The sequence below is a fragment of the Microtus ochrogaster genome, unplaced genomic scaffold, assembly GCF_000317375.1.
Source record: "Microtus ochrogaster isolate Prairie Vole_2 unplaced genomic scaffold, MicOch1.0 UNK10, whole genome shotgun sequence".
Classification (NCBI taxonomy): Eukaryota; Metazoa; Chordata; class Mammalia; order Rodentia; family Cricetidae; genus Microtus; species Microtus ochrogaster.
The window spans coordinates 6,658,846-6,680,306 of record NW_004949108.1 but is presented as its reverse complement, the minus strand read 5'-3'; positions in this window follow the sequence as shown (position 1 = coordinate 6,680,306).

Below are 21,461 nucleotides of genomic sequence, written 5' to 3'. Positions count from 1 at the left end.
GGAGTCAGTTTCTACACCTCTACACATTGTTCTATCCGTTATTCCTTCACACTGCTCTGAATATTGAACTATTTGAAGCAGAAGCAAGAATTGCAAATATTGACTAGCATTTTTCTTGAGATGGGCAGTTTGCTTGGGGTTGTTGCCCACTGAACAACACAAGGTCACAAGACACTACTGGGATGTTGTCTCAACAGGGCTCTTTTGTGTGTTCCCTGGAAGTCTTCTTATGAATGTTTATCTAGTCAGTCACTCCCAAATGCCATTGCTTTCCTCACATTCAGTCTCTAGAACACAGATTCAGCTTCTGGAACCAATTGATCTTGCTAAGATCATATGTGGATACAGCTCCAGAGATGACTGACGCTGATTTCCACAGGAGATCCACTAAGTTCTTATGCAAATCTACAAATGAATTTACAGTTGGAGGAAGAATGAAAGGCTGAACACCATAGACCTTTCTGGTTCCCTGAGCAGCCCCAGTGAAGCTCTCAGCTCTGAAATTTAATGTTGGAGAAAATGTAGTCCTTTCCAGAGTTGAAAAGACATGTTTTTGTGTTCCCATATCTCAAATATCATGTGGTCCTTTGATAATAAATCTAAGTGGTATATCCAGAGGGAGCACTTGGAGAAATGATGTCATCTGAATTAAAACATGCCATGTAGTTGTGATAGTGTCAATTATCAATCTTGAATTATTCACAAGCTGGGCTTCTGAGAATGACTGATTAAGATTATGTTCCACTGTTGTGGAAAGACCCATATGAATTGTGGACAGGACTTGGGCGTACAATTAGAAAAAGGGAGTTGGGTACTATCATGCATTCACTGCTCTCTTCTGATTGTGAGAATTCTTCTGATTTTCAATGTGATTAGCTGATTCAAGCTTTATAGCTTGACTTCCCTGTCATGATGGACTGTAACTCAGAACTGTGAGCTAAATCAACCCCTTTCTTCTTCAAATGGTTAATGTCAGAGTATTACACTGCATCCCTGGAGAAGAAACTAAGGCAGTATGATATTCCTGAGAATGGTCCAAGCTTCAATAAAACCTAGTATAACTATGATCTCTACTGTTTAAACATTTTGTGATTTGAAGGCTGTTATTTAATCCTTCAGCCGTCAGTATTCACAGATGTAGTGTCATATTGATTCCAAAATGAAGGGTGTTCTAGGAGAGACAGTTGCACACAGACATGCTCTCTTTCTATTTTGTGTTGGTCTTTTCCTCCACAAAGTACAATCTACCTATCTATTTACCTCCTACAAAGGAAGGTAGGTCTTTTTATGAGAGAACCAACTCTCCTCTTCTGGCTTTGGCAAATTTGCCATGTCCCCTTCTAGTGAAAGTACTGTGGGATTGGCTCGGTGAGTTTTAGCATCTGAGAATGCAGTCTCTCATTTCAAAGTCAATGCTGTCCAGGCTGAAGACTCAGATCCTCATAACTCTGAACACGGAATAAAATGGTGGAATTCTAAGCTTGATGAGTCCTTCAAATGATACCTGACATAGCTATTACATCTGATAGAAACAGATAACCATAGGTTATTCTTCTTACACTATTTAGAATTGTTTCATAGAAATAATGAAGTATTAGGTTCCTTTCAGTATTTCATCCATCTCACAGTATTGAAATTATATCTTGGGCTTGACCAAGGTCATTGGCAGTGAACAAATGAGCCCAACCACATTCTTTAGAATCAGGGTTTGATTTATGTAACCTCTAGTGATAAGAGACATTTTGTGAATCTGTTTGATTAAGACAGGACTTGTTTTTCCTTAAACATATTTTCCTTAGTACCTTGGTCTTCCTGTGCCAATCGGAGTTCATTGAGTGCAATGAAGGGTGCTTAACAAAGCAAAATTATTCATCTATTCAAATGGAGCCTATGTATCCCCTTGTGAATTCCTTTGTTTGCAGCATTCTTTTCCTAGGATGCTTGGTCCATTATTCGCTTATTTATCTAATGCAAATGCATGGACTCTGTGACTGGCATTGTTATTTCAAAATTCGAGCAGTTCTTTACATGATAGAAGACTCATGACTAGAATCCCAGAATGTGGATGCCATTGGCCACAAGAATTAGAAAGTTTAGCTCTGCTGAGTGACATAATGTGATCTTGTCTTAACCAAAAACCAGAGTGACAGATGTCTTTCAGTGGTAGAACACTTGATTTACACCATGAAGCCATTGGTTCAATCCTTAATATGCCAAAAACCGTGGTAAAATGGTTTCCTGTTCTGCAAGTCTAATCCATTCTGCTTAACTGGAATTAAAATTTCCCCTTTGGCCTGTCTTTAATCCCAGCACTAGGGAGGCAGAGCCAGGTGGGATATCTGTGAGTTTGAGGCCAGTGTGGTCTACAGAGCAAGTTCTAGGACAGCCAGGGCTGTTACACAGAAGAACCCTGTCACAAAAAAGAAAAGAATCTTTTTTGCCTGAATTGTCCAATTATATTCTGTTTGCACACTTGTGTGGTTGTGCCCATAATGTAAAAGTACTCTTATATCTGATTTCACTGATTGGAATTCCCTCTCCATTGAATTCCAATGTAGTTCTGAGACTGCACCAACAGAATAAGCCTACTCAAGACCTAAGCATGGTCTCTCCTGTCTTGTAGCACATAGGACCGTCAGGGTAGAGACCTGATTCTCATTTATTTACCCTGTCTTGCAAATCTTTCCCATTCTGTAGTACATAAGAGACATGGAATACACCCTTTTCTAATGAATGTGTGAATGAATCATTCATGAATTGAATTTTCAGAATATGCCCATATAATACAGTAAAAGAACAATGAACAGTGCAGAGAACCTCCAGAATTTTTACATTCTAGGAACAGGAATGCAGAACAGGCAGAAGAGACTTGGTTACTGCTGATATTATTATTATTATTATTATTATTATTATTATTATTATTATTATTATCACAACATAATTTTCATTAAATCCTTGGTTAATAAATGCTGTAACATAGGTTGTTTTATACTAATTGTAAGTTTTAATATATATTGGTGCTCCATTTACTTGTAACAGGCCCTATATAAATCACTAATTTTTATATAAATTATGGACGTCTACATTATTAACAAACAGATTTGGTTGCCAGCAAACTATTAGGTCTTCTGTATTTGTAAGATCATAAATAGAGGTCATGTGACTCCTGCATGATTACTGAAGCAATAATTCTCTTAAATGACTGACCAAAGACAAAACAACTACACAAAATGTTACATGGAGGAACCAGGTTTCTACCTGGGACATCTCTGTTCTTCACCTCACACATTAGTAGGTATTAGGTATTCAATAAAGTTAGTGGCTTTATTTTCCTGGAAGATTGTCAATGTATGATAATTAAATAGCACACACCTTCTCTGAATAGGTGTTAGCAAGAATAACAGTTCTACAATGCCGCCAAAATACCAAGCCAGGGACCTTGAAAGTTTCGCAGTAACAACAGAGACAAAAAGTAAATGTAATGTTAAAAACTGGACTGGGCCTGTGCTGTGAAGCCAGAGATCCAATCTAAAACAGCATTAATCTGACAGACTAATTTTTTAACATTCTAGAAGATTTCAAAACCATGACCCAGGATAAATATACCAAAACAACATATAAACATTTCAGCTAAAAAGAACAATTTAACACATACAACAGTCTCTAGAAACAATTTAAAAACAAGAGAGGGTGTCATGTCCTTTCTTGATAAACTGAAAACTTTATTTCTTTCTAACTCAACCACTCAGACTCAACTACACAATGGCCTCAGGATGCCATGTTCTTTGAAATAAGAGCATATTTTCTCTTCCTCCAGCACACGCTTTTGCAGGTACATATCCCCACACCCTGTGCCTTCATACTTATCCTTAAGATACTGTCTTTCTTAAAGTGACTTTTACTTACTGAGGTTTGTTGATAATATCCAATCAGCTTTTAATGAAATATTACTTTTTTGATGATCTTCTATCTGGAGTGTCCTTACAGGGGACATTGTTACGAGAGATTTTCCTCCCCAGAGAGAGAACTGTGAAAAGAAATGCAGTTGCTATCATGCTTTAAAACATGCAAGTCCATCCAGATCCCCTTCTTCTTAAATTAATGTAGACATGTGTTTATAAGGTCTTTTTAGATTCACCCCATGCTCTTATCCAGAGAGATTGCATTCTGTAATTTGATGGTGCAGAAGAAAATGACAGAGTGTTTTATAAAGGAGGTGAGAAAACCAAAAGTTAGAGAAGGTGGGAGAGTAAGGCTCAGAGGTCAGAGGACAGACAAAATGTTCTTCGGCAGCAAACGAGGGGAACCAACCAAGTAACAAGAACAAGTGTACAAGCAGGGCTGGTGGGTATTAATTGAAACCCTGATTTATGGAGATGTACATGTTGCAATGACAGAGTAAATTTACTGTAAGATTATGCTTCAGTTTGACTAAATTAGTAGACGGGCCATTTAGTGGGCACCTCCTGACTCAGGTCTCAGGATGGAGGCATTGACTTCCCAGCTGTCTGTAACGCTGGCCAGTGAGAGCATAGCTGGACTTTGCTCCTGGCTGAAATCAGCTCTGTGGTCCAGTATTACCCACCTGGACCACAACAATGACTGGCAGATATGGAGGGAAGCACTATGCCTGGCCTCTACTCATAGAGCTGGGGCATCCAGATACTTGTGCGACTGGCTACGCCCTGTAGTGAGATGACGTCATTGTAGTTCAACTCCTTTGCCCAGGGCTGCTTTGCTCACGTCTTCACAGGTGACCGTATCAAGGGCATCCCTCATCATCTGCATTCAAATCTCAGTGGAGTCAAGACACCCATCATAACATAGTTTAAGATGCTTTAGATTAGAACACAGTACTCACTGTTCTCAAAATTCCTTGTTCATACCAAGGCAGTGTTTATATATAATTCCGTGTATTTATCCAAGGCATAATGATCAAATCAGGATAACTATCATTTTCATCTCAAGCAGCAAGCATCTCTCTGTGTTTGGAAACTTTAGATTCTACTAGTTAATTTGAAACACATATTGTAGCAACCTGGGGAGCCCCTGAGTGAATTCCACTTGTTTGACTGAATTTTGATTGTTTTCTGTCCACCCTCTTCTTTTGTCTCTTACCAGATTCTAGTTCCTGGTGACCATTCTCCTTTCTCTCTTCTGGGATCAATCATTTCCTACAAGTGAGTGAAAACACACAGTTAGCTGCCCTCTGGTCCTCATCTGTGTTGCTAGACAGGAATTTGCTTCAGTTTTCTGATGTCTCGGATGTCTGTCTTCTTCCTATGGTAGCCCATTGCCACATTTTGCTAACCATCCATGGATAGACACCTTGGTTGAATTTGCATTTTGTGTGTTGTGAATAAAGCTGCCAGGCACACACCAGTGCAAGCATCTTCCAACTTGCCGATCGAATTTCTTTTGGGTATGTGTTTCCCGTGGCATTGCTGTATCATTAGCGACACCCCTTTTTAAACTCCTATGTAGTGCTTAAGTTTACAGCCAGGGCTTTACATATGCTAAGCATTCACTGTAACCTTGAACCAAACCTCTAGGTCCATTTTTAGATATTTAAAAATGAGTTTCCATAACGATTGAAGTAATTTATGTACTTCATCTACACCAGAATTTGCTATATTTTGCCTTTTTTTTTATTTTAAGTGTTCTACCTGGAATGAGACAGTCTATGTATTTCCTGGCTAATCAGTAATAGTCTCCAGTTTTCATGTGCTTATTGCTATTTGCATGTCTTCTTCTGAGAAATACCTATTGAGAATTTTTGACCATTTTAAAATTTGATTATTGGAGCTTTTGGTGTTGAGTTTTGTAAAAGTCATACAAATTTGTAAAAGAATGCTCTAGATATTCACTCTTGTTAGGTGAATAATACTTCAAATGTTTTCAAGTTTTTCTAGCTTTTGATTTCTTCCTTGCTTATTTTTTACATGCAAATTCAGCCTGTATTGATTAAAGCACTGCTTAGCCCATTAGCTCTAGCTCCTTCTTGACTAATCTCTTAGATATTAATTTAACTCATTTCTATTAATCTGTATATCACCATGATGTTCTCCTAGCATCTTATCTGAATTAATCAAATTTTTATTTTATGGTCATGGCATTGCACAAAATAATCCCTGACCTAAGTAATCTATTTTTTTTTAAATCTGGGTTGTATTCTTCTACTGTTTCAAATGCTGGCTATCAGTACTACTTTGTAATTGTTTGAACTTTCAGTCTCCCACTGATTATTTTATGTTTTTATTAAAACATAATGCAATGAAACCAAAGTGTATGGTGTCTTCCATATAGGAACTTATGCCCTTCATGAGGGCAGCCATGAGAAATGGTAAGACTTTGCACTGTTTTCAAGGATTCTATGACCTCCCTAACCATCAACTATATAGAAGGCACCCCACTTCTGGTTCTAGGTATTTTAGCCTAATCACCTTCTGCTTCTAGGATCCGTTTATCAAGGACTCTTGAAGGGATAATATTTACTGTCCTCTCTAATGTCCATGACTTACCTCCTAACACCTCTACCATTTCTCATATTAATTGTTGAACTTACTGACTTTGATTTAAATTTGTTCGTTTTAAAATTAAAACATCTGTTTATGTGTTGAGGTAATAATAATATTTTCCTCTTAGTTCTTAGGAGTCAGGATTATCACCACAGACACGTGTGTGTGAGATTCTATCTCCAAGTGAGGACAAGTTTTGTTTTGTCAGCTCTGCCCTGCCTTTAAGAATTGGTTTCACTACTTCCATAGTCGTCATTCACTGTCAGTTTGACACAAACCTAGATCAGCTGGGAAGAAAGACCTTAACTGAAGAACTGCTCATATCATTCTGCTCTATGAGGCATTTTCCTAATCGCTAAATGGTGCAATAGGGCCCAACCTAAGGTGGTGCCGTCCCAGGCAGTTGGACCTGGGCTATGTAACAAAAGTGGTTAAGCAAGAAAGAGGGAGAGTGCTATTAAGCTGCATTTCCCATGGTTTCTGATTCAAGTTCCTGCTTTGTGTCCCTAGGTGATGATGAAATAGGTTGCTATTGGCCATGCTATTTATCACAGCAACAGAAAGGTAGGAAGAACAAATCCATTTAATCCATTTTATTCTTTCAGTGTTCTGCTGTATAGACAGTGACTTCCCCAAGTCTGTCAGTAATGTCTAGTCCTTTTTTTTTTTTTTTGAACTTGTGGTGGTTTGAATGAGAATGTCCCTAACAGGGATATCTGAACACTGCATCATCACTTGGTGGCACTGTATAGAGAGGTGATACAGCTTTGCTGGAAGAAACACATTACGGGGATTGGTCTTGGGGAATCAACAACATTGATTCACTCCTATTCACTCTCTCTGCTTAGTACTTTTGGTTTAAGACATGATATCCAAGCTTCCTCCTACAGCCCCTGCTGCTGTGCTTTCTCACTGTATAGACTCTTCCTCAGAAACCTTAAGCAAAAGCAAACTATTTATTTCATGATACTTTTTCAGTCGTGATATTTCATTGTAACAGCAAAGAGTAATGAATTTAGGATTCCTTCTCTCTTTCTGTCTCTCTCTGTCTGTCTCTCTTTCTCGTCCTCTCTCCTTGATATTTGCTTTCTAAATGGCAGGTTTTGTTTTTCTCAGTGTTTGGATTGCTACGAATTGAGAGGTAATGTACTGATTTTGAAATCAATCAAGAATTGAGAGGTAATGTACTGATTTTGAAATCAATCAAGAAATCTTTGCTATTGCTATGTTTATTTTCTTCTCAAGACCTACCAAAATATTTTTAATCAACTCAATATCAGTTTAAATATTTTAAGATATTAATGTCTAGGCTGGGCGGTGGTGATGCACGCCTTTAATCCCAGCACTCGGGAGGCAGAGGCAGGCGGATCTCTGTGAGTTCGAGGCCAGCCTGGTCTACAAGAGCTAGTTCCAGGACAGGTTCCAAAACCACAGAGAAACCCTGTCTCGAAAAATCAAAAAAAAAAAAAAAGATATTAATGTCTAGCGTTGCAATATTTTCCATTTTCTTAGCTTCCCTTTTAGTCTTTTGAGTCATAATTTGTCTTCTCATGTTTTAAATTTCTGAAATATTGTGCTGTCCTTGTTGTTGGTTCGTATCTGTATATATCTGGAAATTCAAGTTTTGAGGTTAATGTAGATTTTCCACTATATTTTTCTTCTGACTGGAGTCCCCTCCCTCCTGACAGTGATGACAAGAGTCAGAGTAACAAGACTTTACATCTACAGAATGTTCATAATCCACTAGTGTTCCTTTGTGCAGGAGGCTGCCGGCAAAGCATCTAGTGTTGACCAAGAGGACTTGATGACATCTCCATTATCCGTTATTCTTTCTTCAGCATTGAGTGGAGAGATTTAGTTACTGCATCTGGTGGATGATGAGGGTTATGGGGTATAGGATGGAAGTTAAGTAGATAGAGAATGTGCAAATTTTCTTTCTTTCTGGTTCATTAAGCTGCCTGGAACATCTCTCTCTCTCTTCACCATGCCTTTTTTTTTTCCTTTTCCTTAAATTTTCTTCCCCTTTCCACTGTTTCTCTGTTACCTCATAGTCATATTCTCTGCATTAACAGGGTAATGTGTTTCTGATGAATTTTAATTACTGGGAGAATTGTGCAACTTTCAAAGTTAAGTTGGCAAGATGTTAACAACAGGCTATATTCCTTTGAAGTTGTGGGCTGTGCCACACCTCTATCTATATGGGACAGAAATTGAGGTAAAGAGAAAGCACAGTACACACAGGCATTTGTATTATTAAGAAAATTTTCTTTTATGTTTAGTATTAAAAAGTTAGAGAATAATTTGAGTTTGTTGGGGGGAAAAACCTCCAAATGTATTCTCCCTCCCCAATTATTAACACCTTCTGTTTGTGAGCTAATTCACTCACAGCTAATGCGCCAACATTGGTGTGTTTCTATTGACTCATGTTCACACTTCATTCTGATCAGCTTAGGTTTTCCACATGATCTGATTTCCCCTGCAGGATCTCATTCAAGATATCAAAGTGGCTTTTAATAATGTCTCAGTAAAGTCTTCTTAGTTGTTACAGTTTTTCAAATTTCCTTTGATCTTGTTGCTTTGGCAGCTCTGCATAGCTGCGTGCAGAGTCTTAGAAATTACTAAATATCGAGTTGTCACATGGTTCTCTTGATTTGACCAGGGTGGGATTGGTGGCACAAGGAGCACAGAGGGAAAGTGTCAAGAGCTCGTGCTGGGGTGATTGATCTGTGACTCTGATCTCTTGGCAGAGTTGGAGCCTTTGCCACGTTTCTCAGCCACAGAGTTGGTTTGTTATTGTTGTTACTTGTTAGTTTTTAAATTTCTCTTCTTTGTGGTGCCTTTTTGGAGAGTGACTATATCCAGCTGTTGGGGGAATAACTATATCCAGCCCATATGAACGAGGCTACCCGTTCTGTTTCTTCAGATGGGGAAACAACATTCAAGGAATGTTCTTAACAAGAACATTTATCTCTCATCTTTATTTATCTGTGTATTCAATTCTTAAATCTATATTGCATGTATGTTTATTTTTACACTTCATGCTCTTTGCCTTTCTCTCTTTCTTCTTCCTCTCCCTTTCTTTCTCCAGTTCTTCTTCCTTCTCCTCTCCTTTCCAGACACTTCCATTATCTCTACTATCAGATACTTTGGAGATATTCCAAGCTCATTTCACATTTCTTTACCTCGCCAAAATCAGTCATTTCTCTGTGGAACTTTGGCTCTCTTTATTGAGTCATTATTAAAAAACCATGACCTGGGTCCTTAGGATGTTACTGAGACTAGGATGATACTTCCAATATCTCTCATGTGATAGAAAGATCTTAATTTTAATATGTAAATAATCCATAAACGGTTAAAAGGTGAGAAATCAGCCCAGCTGCTGGAGTCTGTAGCCTGCCCCAATTTCTATGCAGAGCTGACTGCAGCCACATGAATGCTCAGTGGCAGCTTGAGATTCTTGAGAAATTAAGTGATACTGCAGCCTCATCCTGTAGATACAAAAATCTGCCCCAAAGGGAAGAATAATATAAAATGTGGGATTCACCCTTAACTCTGGGTATCTCTAGTAAGTACATTGGGTTTCTGCCCAAGCTGTAACCCCTTACTTCTCCTTCAGTGTGGGTTTCCTTTCTGTGCCCCCAAGCTCCCATTTGCTGCAATACTTCCAAGTGAGCAACTTGAAATAGTGGCTTCTTTGATCCTAGAATATTCCTCATTTGCACACTGACCCGTGTCATTGTAGTTTGGAGCGCTGCGATTTCTGACTGCTAACCTTCTGTGGTTAGTCCTCCCCCTCAACACCCCACCAGACATTTGGGCTCTCACTTCTATTGACTGTTTGTAGCTTTGCCCTTCTCAAAAGCTTGGCCAATTTGGCCAAGTGTAATAAGCCTCAGTGTGGCATCTTTTGAGTTCAGATAAAAAATAATTTTCAATGACCATACATTTGTAACAAGGGGTTTTGAATTTATTCCTTAACTTGTCTCCCTAGAGATTACATCTAAAAAAAAACCTCTGATGGAAAGCTGAGAATTTCTTTCAGGTATTCACACTTCAATTTAAACAATAATCTTGAAAAGTTGAAATGTAAATATTAAATCAAGGTCTTACATCACCACCAGTTTTATTTTGGGTGTCTTTGAAGCAAGAAGAACACCCAGATAACAATCTCCTAATTGTTTGTTCTTAGAAATTTATCTGTACTGTTAAAATGTCAAAATATTTTCTATCCCTGAGCTCTAGTTTCATGTAATAATATTAGCCAAACATAAAGTCACACCACTACTATGTTTGATCCCTATGCAAAAGGGTCACTTAAATTGCAAATAAGACCATTCATATTCTTACATGGAAAACTTCCCATTACCTCTGAGATGCATCCTCTGTGCTTCTTCTAGTGTTACCTTCCACTTTTCTGGTCAGCATTTCCTGAGCATGGCTGAAGCTATATAGCACTGAAGAAAATGTATCTCTTTCCCCCAGCAATCATTAACTTCATTTACATCCTCAGGGAACATTGTAGTATTGTGAGTTCCCCTCCTTCCGCGATAGAATGTTGATTATCCCAGTAGATCTCTTGCAGGTCATCAAAGCTTCAGGGAGTTCAGGTATGGAATGGCCATATTAGCCTGGAATTCAATGTTCTACAACACTCTACTCCTTCCTCTGGCTCTTACCTTCATTTGTTTGCCACCTCTTCTACAATATCATTTTTCTTATCTGGGTAATATCTCTTTAATCCCTTGGTAATTAGTGGAAGCTTTACCTTTCTTCAACTGCCCCTCCCACTTAGTTATCAACCTAGAGGCCAATTTTGTTATCTCTTACTTGAAAATTTCCAAGAAAATGCAATCCATTTTCTTCACTGTAAATGACTTTGAAGTATTTATTAAGATAACAAAGACTAATTCTACTGGCTAGTCAGTGCATGTAGGTGTGCATGAGTATTCTCAAATACATACACACACACACATACTCATAATATATGCATACACACTGAATGAATATCACATCCAAGACTAACTAAATAGGGGAAGAAATCAGATATTGTCATACTGAGCTCTTCAGACTTACGATGTTTGTGTTAGTGATGATTTCATTTCCTATCCAATCTCTCAAGTTCTGAATGAATGTAGAGATTTCTGTTTCACTGGAGAATATATATATATATATATATATATATATATATATATATATATATAGACACAATGTCCTCAAGACCATTTCAGATAGAGTCCTTCTCAGATTGAAATTCATATGGTTTTGAGATTTCATGCTTATATGTGATACAAATGAAAAATACATATGTCATTGCTGTGTATGTTACTTGGGTTTCAATTCATTTCTTTTATGCTAAATTTATCTCTCCTTGCAAGATATGAATGGCTTCATCAATGGCCTCAACTTCATAAATAACAGTAGATTTGTGTGATTTATACCTTTGAAACAAACCAATCTCTAATATCTCAAAACACTTCAAATCCCATAGACTAGCCAAGGTGTCACTAGCCCTGAAAACCAATGCAGTGTGATTTTTTTCTATTGACTAAAAAACATTGATAATTATCTAATTGTAATATTGGACATATGAATCCATTTCTTTAAGCACAGTGGCTCAATTCCAACAGCATAGCCTCTTGTTGGATGTTGAAGAGTTCAGTTAACAGTATTACTATGAAAGCCTTACTGTACTGCTTGTTCAGCTCTCACAATCTCTTTGTTGATATACCATAACATTTCGATTGTCTGAGACTCCATAAAGCTAACTGTATCCTTTTGCAAGATGTAAAATAAATGCAAAAGCTATGTCCATGCAAATGAGGGCAATTTTTTTCTGTCGCCCCAAGTCTCTAATTAATGTGCAGTGGAAGTTTATGGAGGTCTGTTTCATCAAAAGTGACGCCATGGAAGGTCTGAGTGGAAATGAGCACCTTAGTGCACACCTGCAATTTCAGAAGTTAACATTCACTATGTCCAGTCTAGGCTTTCTAAGACACCCTGTCTTAAAAGAAGAAAAAAGAAAAGAAAGACAAACCAAAACAAGAAGTTGTGTGCAGAAACAGATGTCCAAGTCACGAGGCTTCTTATAAGTCCAGATAGACTCAACAAAATCCAAAATAATGTACCTTCATAATAAATATTTGATAGTTAAATAATAATTAAAATATGTTGACAAAGAGACCCTATAGTTATTAAAATATGAAATGTAATATTATATTTTTGTCCATAATGCAGTAGTTAATATTGGATATAATAAAGAAAATTTGTAGAACTCTTCAATTTTGTAGTCCAATTATTTTCTGAGTCTTCACACATGCAGAACAACAGCAATCTGTAGTGGTCTTGTGAAGACTGTGTGGTAAAAATCACTGGTAGAGTTCTTTGGGAGTTTCAGTATACACTGTGGCAATCAATGATATTATTCTTTCTAATATTCACTTAGAAAAAGTTAATGATTATGAGACCCCTGAAATTGAATCAACCTCATACTTCCCTTTTACCTCTCATAGATGGAGAATAATGATTCTCATCACTGTGTTTAAGTTATGGATTCTCTTCTGGCCATTATTTCAAGCAGCTATATGTAGAATGCATTCCCATGATGATCTTTTAAACTTTTAATCTAAGTATGTTTTCAGTCAGTGTCTTTTATTATTAGCTCATTTTCTAGACACTAGAAGTATGGCATACAAACCATTACTTTCCTAAAATATGTTGTAGTGCGATGAAGATGTTCAAATTGCTTTGCTTTTTTGACATGAGATAGACTAAATCAGTGAGAAGTGAAGCAGAAATATGGTGGGAGAGTGGAGTAGATTCCACAGAGTTCACATGGAGAACATTCTGGAAACTGTGATGGTTAGTTTCAATCTCCAACTGGACACGACATAGAACCACCTGTGAAGAAAGTCACAATGGGAGAATTGTTTACATTGGGTTGGCATGTGGTCATGTATGTGGGAGATTATCTTGATTACATTGATTGAGGTGGGAAAATCCACCCACTCTGGCCACTGCTCCTTAAGAAGTTGATTCTGAACTGCTTAAGAACAGGGCATGTGCAGTGGGCACAAACATGCATACGCACATTGATCTCTTCTTCCGAGTGCATATATAATATGACCAGAGCGGCTAAGCTCCAGCTGCTGTGTCTTCCCCGCATTATGTACTAACCTGGAACTGTGTGCTAAATGAACCCATTTCCAGTTAATCTGCTTTCATTGTAGCAGTTAATCACAGCAGTAGGAAAGGTAACTAAGACGTGCTTCTTAGTCATTTGGTCACTGCACTAAACACGTGCAGTCGTCCATTTAAGCATGGGACTCAACTAGGCCCTCTGACTGTGGGCAACAGTTGTGTTGCTTGGTGCATTTGACAGGCACCTGGCAGTGGGATCAGCATCTATCGCTGGTGCATGAACTAGCTTTGTGAAGCCCATTGCCTATGGTGGGATGCCTTGATCAACCTTGATGCAAGGGGAAAGGGCTTGGTCCTGCCTCAGCTTAAGGTGTCAGGCTTTGTAGACTCCTATGGGAGGCCTTACCCTTTCTGAGGAGTGGATGGATTGGATGGGTTGGAGGGTAGGTGGGGGAGAAAGAGAGAGGAGGGGAAGGAGGGGGAACTGTGATTGGTTTATAAAATAAATAAAAATTTAAAATTAAAGAACAGACAAAGAATATAAAAAAAGAGGGAACAGAAGAATATCATATAGTTGGGACAGATATTATTATATCTGAAGTCAGCAAAGCACACACTGGATTTGGGAGGATCTATGACAAGCAAATATTTATTGTTTCTACAGTGAAACTGAGAGGCAGTCAACAGTAGAAAAACAACAGACTGGAGACCAAAGATAAAATATTAAATGCTTTGTGGGATCCCATACCTAATACTGTACGTAAAAGAGACAGGAGCTAGTTCCAGGACAGGCTCCAAAGCTACAAAGAAACCCTGTCTCAAAACCCAAATAAATAAATAAATAAATAAATAAATAAATAAATAAATAAATAAATAAATGCCTTGTGGCTCTTTTCAGAATCAAACTAGACTTTTAAATTTAGCATTAACTAAAAGGGATAATTAAATATATAAGTAAAGCTGAGAACTTTGAAAGATGTTTGCTGGTAGGATGTCTCACAAGGACTCTGCCAGGTTCACAACCACATAAAAAAAACTCTCCAACCCCACAGCAATGAATGGTTTTACAAGGACATCTGCCCAGCATATATTTGTTTCACCTTGCACTGTTGTCAACCTTTATTACTAATTCTGGAATCCAGATATGCTATTTTCAAAGTGTGTTATATACTATTCCTTACTCTTTCTTTAAAGTGTTCCCTTTGCCTCAACTCCCTTGGATATATCTACAGTTGATTAGAGCAATGCATTTTCATTACAGGGCTCCACATAAGTATCCCTGCATTGTTATTCCTTGAAGAATCTCTTTTTGATTGTAATTACATTGATACATTTAAATTGGAAGGGGACTGATATTCTCAGGTTTGTCATTTAGACTGATAATGTAGCCTACAAAGTCATATGCTTTTTACCCATCAAATGTCTTTGTAGCCGAAATCTTTCTTTAACAGACATAGCTGACTTTGGTTTTGTTAAGTCTAGTAATAACTCACTCCTTATTTAGAGATGTATAAATTAACCTCTTAAGAGTCTAAAGAAGCAAAGAAACAAGATGAACCCTAAGAAAAACATACATAGATCCACCTGGAAAGGGGAAATAGACAAGATTGCCTGACAAAATTGAGAGCATGAGGTTGGGGGAAGAAGGGAGGCTGGAAAGGGGAGGGGAGGGAAGAAAGGGAGGGAGTGGAGAACTTAACAGAATGGGATCGTCAAGATGGAGGAAGGAGAGATGAGAGCAAGGAAAGAGATATTTTGGTTGAAGGAACCATTATGGGACTAGCAAGAAAACTGGCACTAGAGAAATTCCTAGGAATCCACAAGGATGATCCCATCTAAGACCCTAAACAATAGAGGAGAGGGTGTCTAAACTGGCCTTGTCCTGCAGTCAGACTGATGAATATCTTAAATACCACCAGAGAACTTTCATCCAGCAACTGATAGAAACAGAGGCAGAAACCCTCAGCAGAGCACTGGGCTGAGCTCTCAAAGTTGAAGAGTGGGAGGAGTGAGAATATGAGCAAAGAGATCAAGACCGTGGTGGGAACACTCACTGAAACAGTTTACCTGAGCTAATGGGAGCTCACCAACTCCAGATGCACAGGGAAGGAGCCAGCATAGTTCCAAACTATTCCCTCTGAATGTGGGTGACAGTTGTATGGCTGGGGCAGGCTACAGGACCAGTGGTAGTGGCACCAGAATTTATCCCTACTGCTTTTACTGGCCTTTTTGGAACCTATTCTCTCAGCCTAGATACAGTAGGAAGGGCCTTGGACCTTCCGGAAAGCAATGTGCCTTACCCTTTCTAAGGACTGGTTGGGGGTGGGGTGGGAGAGTAGGTAGAGGGAATGGGAGGAGAGGAGGGAGTGGGAAGTGGGTTTGGTATGTAAAATGAAAAAAAGAAAGTTTGTTTTTTTAAAAAAATAAAATAATATAAAATAGAATTTAAATAATTAAGAAACAACATAGTACTAATGTTTCTACTTTCTTCTTGCAGATGAATGAGTATAGGAGAGTGTGTATGCATGAATATGCATTTATGCATGTAGGGATGAGAGGGAATTATGAAATATTGTTCTTCAGGTGCTTTCCACTTACTGGAGACTAGGTTTTTCTTTGGCCTGGAACATGCTAAGTTGGTTGACCTGTAGCCTGTTAGGCTGATTGGTCTGTTCTCCTCAGGCATTCACCTAACTCTGCTTCACAGATCCTGCCATGTTCAAATTTTCCCACTGATTTGGGTACTGAACCCAGTACTCTTGCTTTGAAGGCAAACATCTTACTGACTTAACGATTTCCTCAACCTTATGAGAACCATTTGACATGAAGCCTGGAGATAGATCAGTTGTCCATTGTCTTCAGTCTTTGGAATTCCAGTCTTCAACATGACAGTGGGATTCTATTCCCCTACTCAGGTCTACCAGATGACCGCTGCAAGTCTAAGCATAGAGACTCTACCCAATAGACATGAAAACAGGATTGAAATCTCATCCTTGTCTTTCTTTTTGATCATAGCAACTGTCTTAGAAGTTGCTTTGTAAACATATTATGCCTCCAAAATAAGAAGTGCATAGCTTCTTCTCTCAAGGATAATCAATTTTTACACAAATTGTAATTCATACAGAAAGAGAGCTATATACCATCCTGCCTGAATAGAATTAGAAACCCGCTGTCAACAAAAAGGAATTGGCCAGATAGATGATACATAAACAACATTTTGCATTATGCCACTTGGACTTGTGAGTAGAAATTTACCCTGTGTTATTAATTATGTATTTTGATTCTGATTTGAACATTCTGGCTCAATTGATTTACTGCTGAGACTTCATTCTGTAGCCTGGTGACACTGCAACATCCATGTTGCTCACTCTATCCAACTCAGTCGACATGCATATAGCCAGATGCTCCATTGCCACCTTTGGTCTCCTCTTCTTCCAGTGTTTTTCCATTGGGTGTTTGATTGTTACCTTTACAAGTCTCATAAAATCTTCATTCAAACAGCAACTAACGCATATTTTTAGTATGAGATACCTAATATTCCTTACAATGTGTGCAGAAGACTTTACAAAAATTTATAGTTATTTTGTTGAGATTGATTATTCCAATTATGCCTCCAGTCCTAACTTTTGAATGTTTGAGTATTTGGAAAAACAGAACACTGCAAGTAAATCATGCATCTGTGTCTTATGGTACCATGTGATGCTGCAGATCTCCTCAAAGTGTGGTTGCTAGAGCAGCAGCAATAGTACCTAGGAGTGGATGATGTGCAAACTTAAAATATGAATTGACATCCCTGGTATTGTACTCATCCACACAGCTTAGTAATTCTACCTGGAAATATTGATAGACATGCCAAGTTGGATTGACATAGGAATAAAGGTTCCATAAATCTATATTGACACATATGGTTTATATCAAAGCAATGAACCTTTCTGATACTTGGTTGCAACTGAGAAAATAATACCTATTAGTAAAATACTAAGTTTATGAAGATTTAATAACCAACAACTATAAATGTCACTTGTTATTTTTTATGTTGTTTTTCTTTTATCTTGAATGCTATTTATATATTTCAATCAATCATAGAAAATGTTTTATCCTAGCTCCTCCTTGAAAAGATCATTATGTGTTCATCACTGAAACTTTTCTGCTCTTCGCTGCCCCCTCTCAAGCCTACATTTTCACTCTTCAATACCCAGTTTGTCGGTGAAATGAGGCAGCTGAGGTCTGGGGAGGTGCATACAAATGATTCTCAAAGTTGCATACTTTCCTTTTCTACTTCTCATCTTTTGGTTGGGATTCATGCAGCTGGTATTTAATTTCCTTAACAGTCATCTTTCTTCAGGGTAAAATTGATGCCTGGATATGCCAAGTTTCATGGCTGTGGGATCGCAGTTGAGAAATATCACCGTCTGTTCATACCCTGCCAGAGGGTTGTTCTCCACTTGGTGTTGATGGTGGCTGCAAAATGGTTTCAGTTAGCAGGACTGTAGGGCTTCATTTATTGGCGCCCGATGTCACAGCATAAAATGGGCATCATTTCTGGTGCTACACACATGTTTCCAAGTAATTTCCAGCCCTGACTCTCCTGAGAAGGATGCTGGCTCTTCTCAGTATGGGTAATGAGTGATGCTATTTTAAAATACTTCTAGAGGAAAGACTAGCCCTTTTTTTTCTTTAAAAAGAAAATTATAGGAACTATAGCATATTAAGAGCCTGTATTTTATAAGCCCTTATAATATGTGGATATTATTATATACGCTTTTCCCCTTTTATTAATTAAAAATTACATTTTATTTTACATACCAACTCCGCTTCCCTCACCCTCCCCTTCTCCCAACCTCCCTGTCTCTTCCCTTCCTGTTCTCCATCCACTCCTTAGGGGGGATAAGGCCTTCCTAGAGACTGACTGGTCTATCTACAATAATGCTCCAAGATAGGTGCCATACCCAAACCTAACCTAACCAGCATTCATAGAAATGAAATGGTAAAGTGTTAGAAAATGTCACTGTTTTTCTGAAATTCACAATAACTAGTTAAACCCTTTGTCAAAACTAAATATCTTTGATTCTGCTTTCTCTGTCATGTAGAATGCATGAAAAAAACATGATCAGGAATATACAGTGAATACTTACATATTAAATATTTCATCTCTCTCTCTCATTATATATGAATATACTAACTGAGCAATTCTGAAAACACTTTGCATTGCTGGCATTAAGCTTCTACCATGTTACATTTCACAGAATTGTATGTCTAGCTAAATGGGAGAGGGAACAAGAACGTATCCATTTATTCTACTATTTACTACACAACCATTTATAGAGTTTCCAACAACTGTTATATTCGTATTAGGTAATGCATCCTATACTAAGATCAAAGATGAAAGAATAGTATTTGCCTCTATGAGATTTTGCCCCACTGAATCCTTTAAAGTCATTTAGAAGATCATGTTAGGTATTTTAGAAATTAATTTGTGCCTTGATTTTAGGTCTGCCATGCTAAGTGGAGGGACATTTTTATTTATTGTACTTAGTTTCAGTTTATTTACTCATTTGTCACATATAACACAAGAATGACCACACTGGCAATTTCACAAAGTGAGTATAAAATAAAATAATGTGTGTGAGAGCAACGTGCATTTTAAAGAATAACTTAATAATTTGGTGTGACCATAATTTTGAAAGATCATTGGCTTATGTGTGTATGCAAATTAAAATCCAGAGAAGTTTACTAACTGATGTTCTTCACACAGAAATGAAGGACAACTGTATCTTCTCTTTTTAAAATATTTAGAAGTGTTTCTCTCTTGTTCTGATTATCCTTCCTGAAAACTGGTGGGAACACTAGACGGAGAAGGAATGAGAGCTAGGAAAGCAAGGGGACCACTTATGATGCCCGACTCAGAGGGGCCAGCATAACTCTCCTAAGAAATATTCTTTCTTGCCAATAAATTTGGTTACCTGAGTTTGCAACCTAGAATCTACATGCTGAAAGCAGAGAAGTAACTCTCCAGTGTTGCCCCTGATCTCCTCATGTACACTGTGGTACATATATATCCCCATATACATACATACATACATACATACATACATACATACATACATACATACATATTGTGCCCGTTGGGTTGTTTTGTCAACCCTAATACAAACTTGGGCCATTCTTGAAGAATAACTTCAGTTAAGACAAAGTTTTCATCAGATTGGCCAACCAGTCTGTGGGACTTTTTCTCAATTAATGATTGAAAAAGGCAAGCTGAGGGAGCCATGGAGAACTCCGTGGTTCTTGCCTTCAGGACCCTGCTTGAGTTCCTTGACTGACAGACTGAGACAGGGAAATAATTGTGAGCCAACAAACATTTTTCCCCCAAGTTGCTTTTGTTGTCATAGTTTTTAATAACAGAAATAGAGAAGTAAGCTAACACACACACACACACACACACACACACACACACACACAAAGTCATCCTGCAATGTGTAAAAGTTGACCACCACTGGTTTCCAAACCACATGTCACATATTGAAAATCAAACCTGTATGTAGGGTTTGGAGACATCTCAGTTGGAGGTGTCATTTTCTGGGTAAACATGAAGACCTGAGTTCAAATCGCCAGATGAATGGAAAAGACAGGCATGGCCCAGCATTGCTGTAACTTCAGCATCTAGGGCAGGGTGATGACAGACTGAGCGCTCACTGGCCAGTCAACATAGCCTCAATAGTGAGCTCCAGGTTCAGTGAGAGACACTGTCTCAGAGGAATAAGGCAGAAAGAAATAGAGGATGCCATTCTATTAATCTTGACGTCCTTCCTTGGCTTTTGCGTGAACACTAACAGGTGTGTTAACGTGCACACACATAGGCAAATATGCATATGCAAACAAATGCACATAGGCAATTCACACCTATTTTTGTAAAGTGCAAACTCACATTTGGTACAGATCCTCTCCTTGGCTTTCCAAATATCTGTTCTTTGCTTCAGGTAACTTTTTCTAGAATTCTTGAATCTGCACAACACCTACTTCTTCCCATCTGTCTTTGATGTCACATTTCCATCCAGATCCCTGCCTTAGGTAACATCGCTTCCTGGCAGAGGAAATGAGCCCTTGTGTGCACCTAAGGAGCCAGCCCAGAAACTTACTGAAGTGTGGGAAAAAGAAAACTACCCAAAACTAATAAAAGTTTTTCTACTAAAATGTGATTAAAATGATTGTTTTCTTCATGTGTAATGTTGTATTTTCACTTAATAACATGGAAATTAATATTATTTTTCTGAGAAATTTTCAAGTTAATTTAAGAACAGAGTAGGGGAGATGTAGTGTTAAAGACATCTAACCAAGCAGATATCTCATCCAAGTAGGGTTTCCTACAAAAGAGATGAGTTGTTTGTTCAGGGTAATAAGTTCATGTGAAAAACAAATCTTACAATCCCAGAGCTGCACCGGTTACCATAATTAAACCACTATTATGACTGAGGGATTTCAAAAAACTATGCATATATTTCCTATCTCATTTGATAAAATAATGGTGAAATTAAAATTTCTTTTATTGGTTTAAGTTCAGAGTCTCATTGATATTCTTTTAGTGTATATTTTATTAAATGTAATTAAAAATTCTTGCTTACCTTCTTAACTATAGACCAGCAAATGTGACTGGATACTGAAGGTATATGGAATCTAATGGTGCTGCTTCTGCCGCTCTTAACTATAGAGCAAACACACGTGTACTCTTCAATATTATAGCTTGTTTTAAATTTTTTATTGAGAAAAAGAAAAAAAAAGTTTCCGCCTCCTCCCAGCCTCCCATTT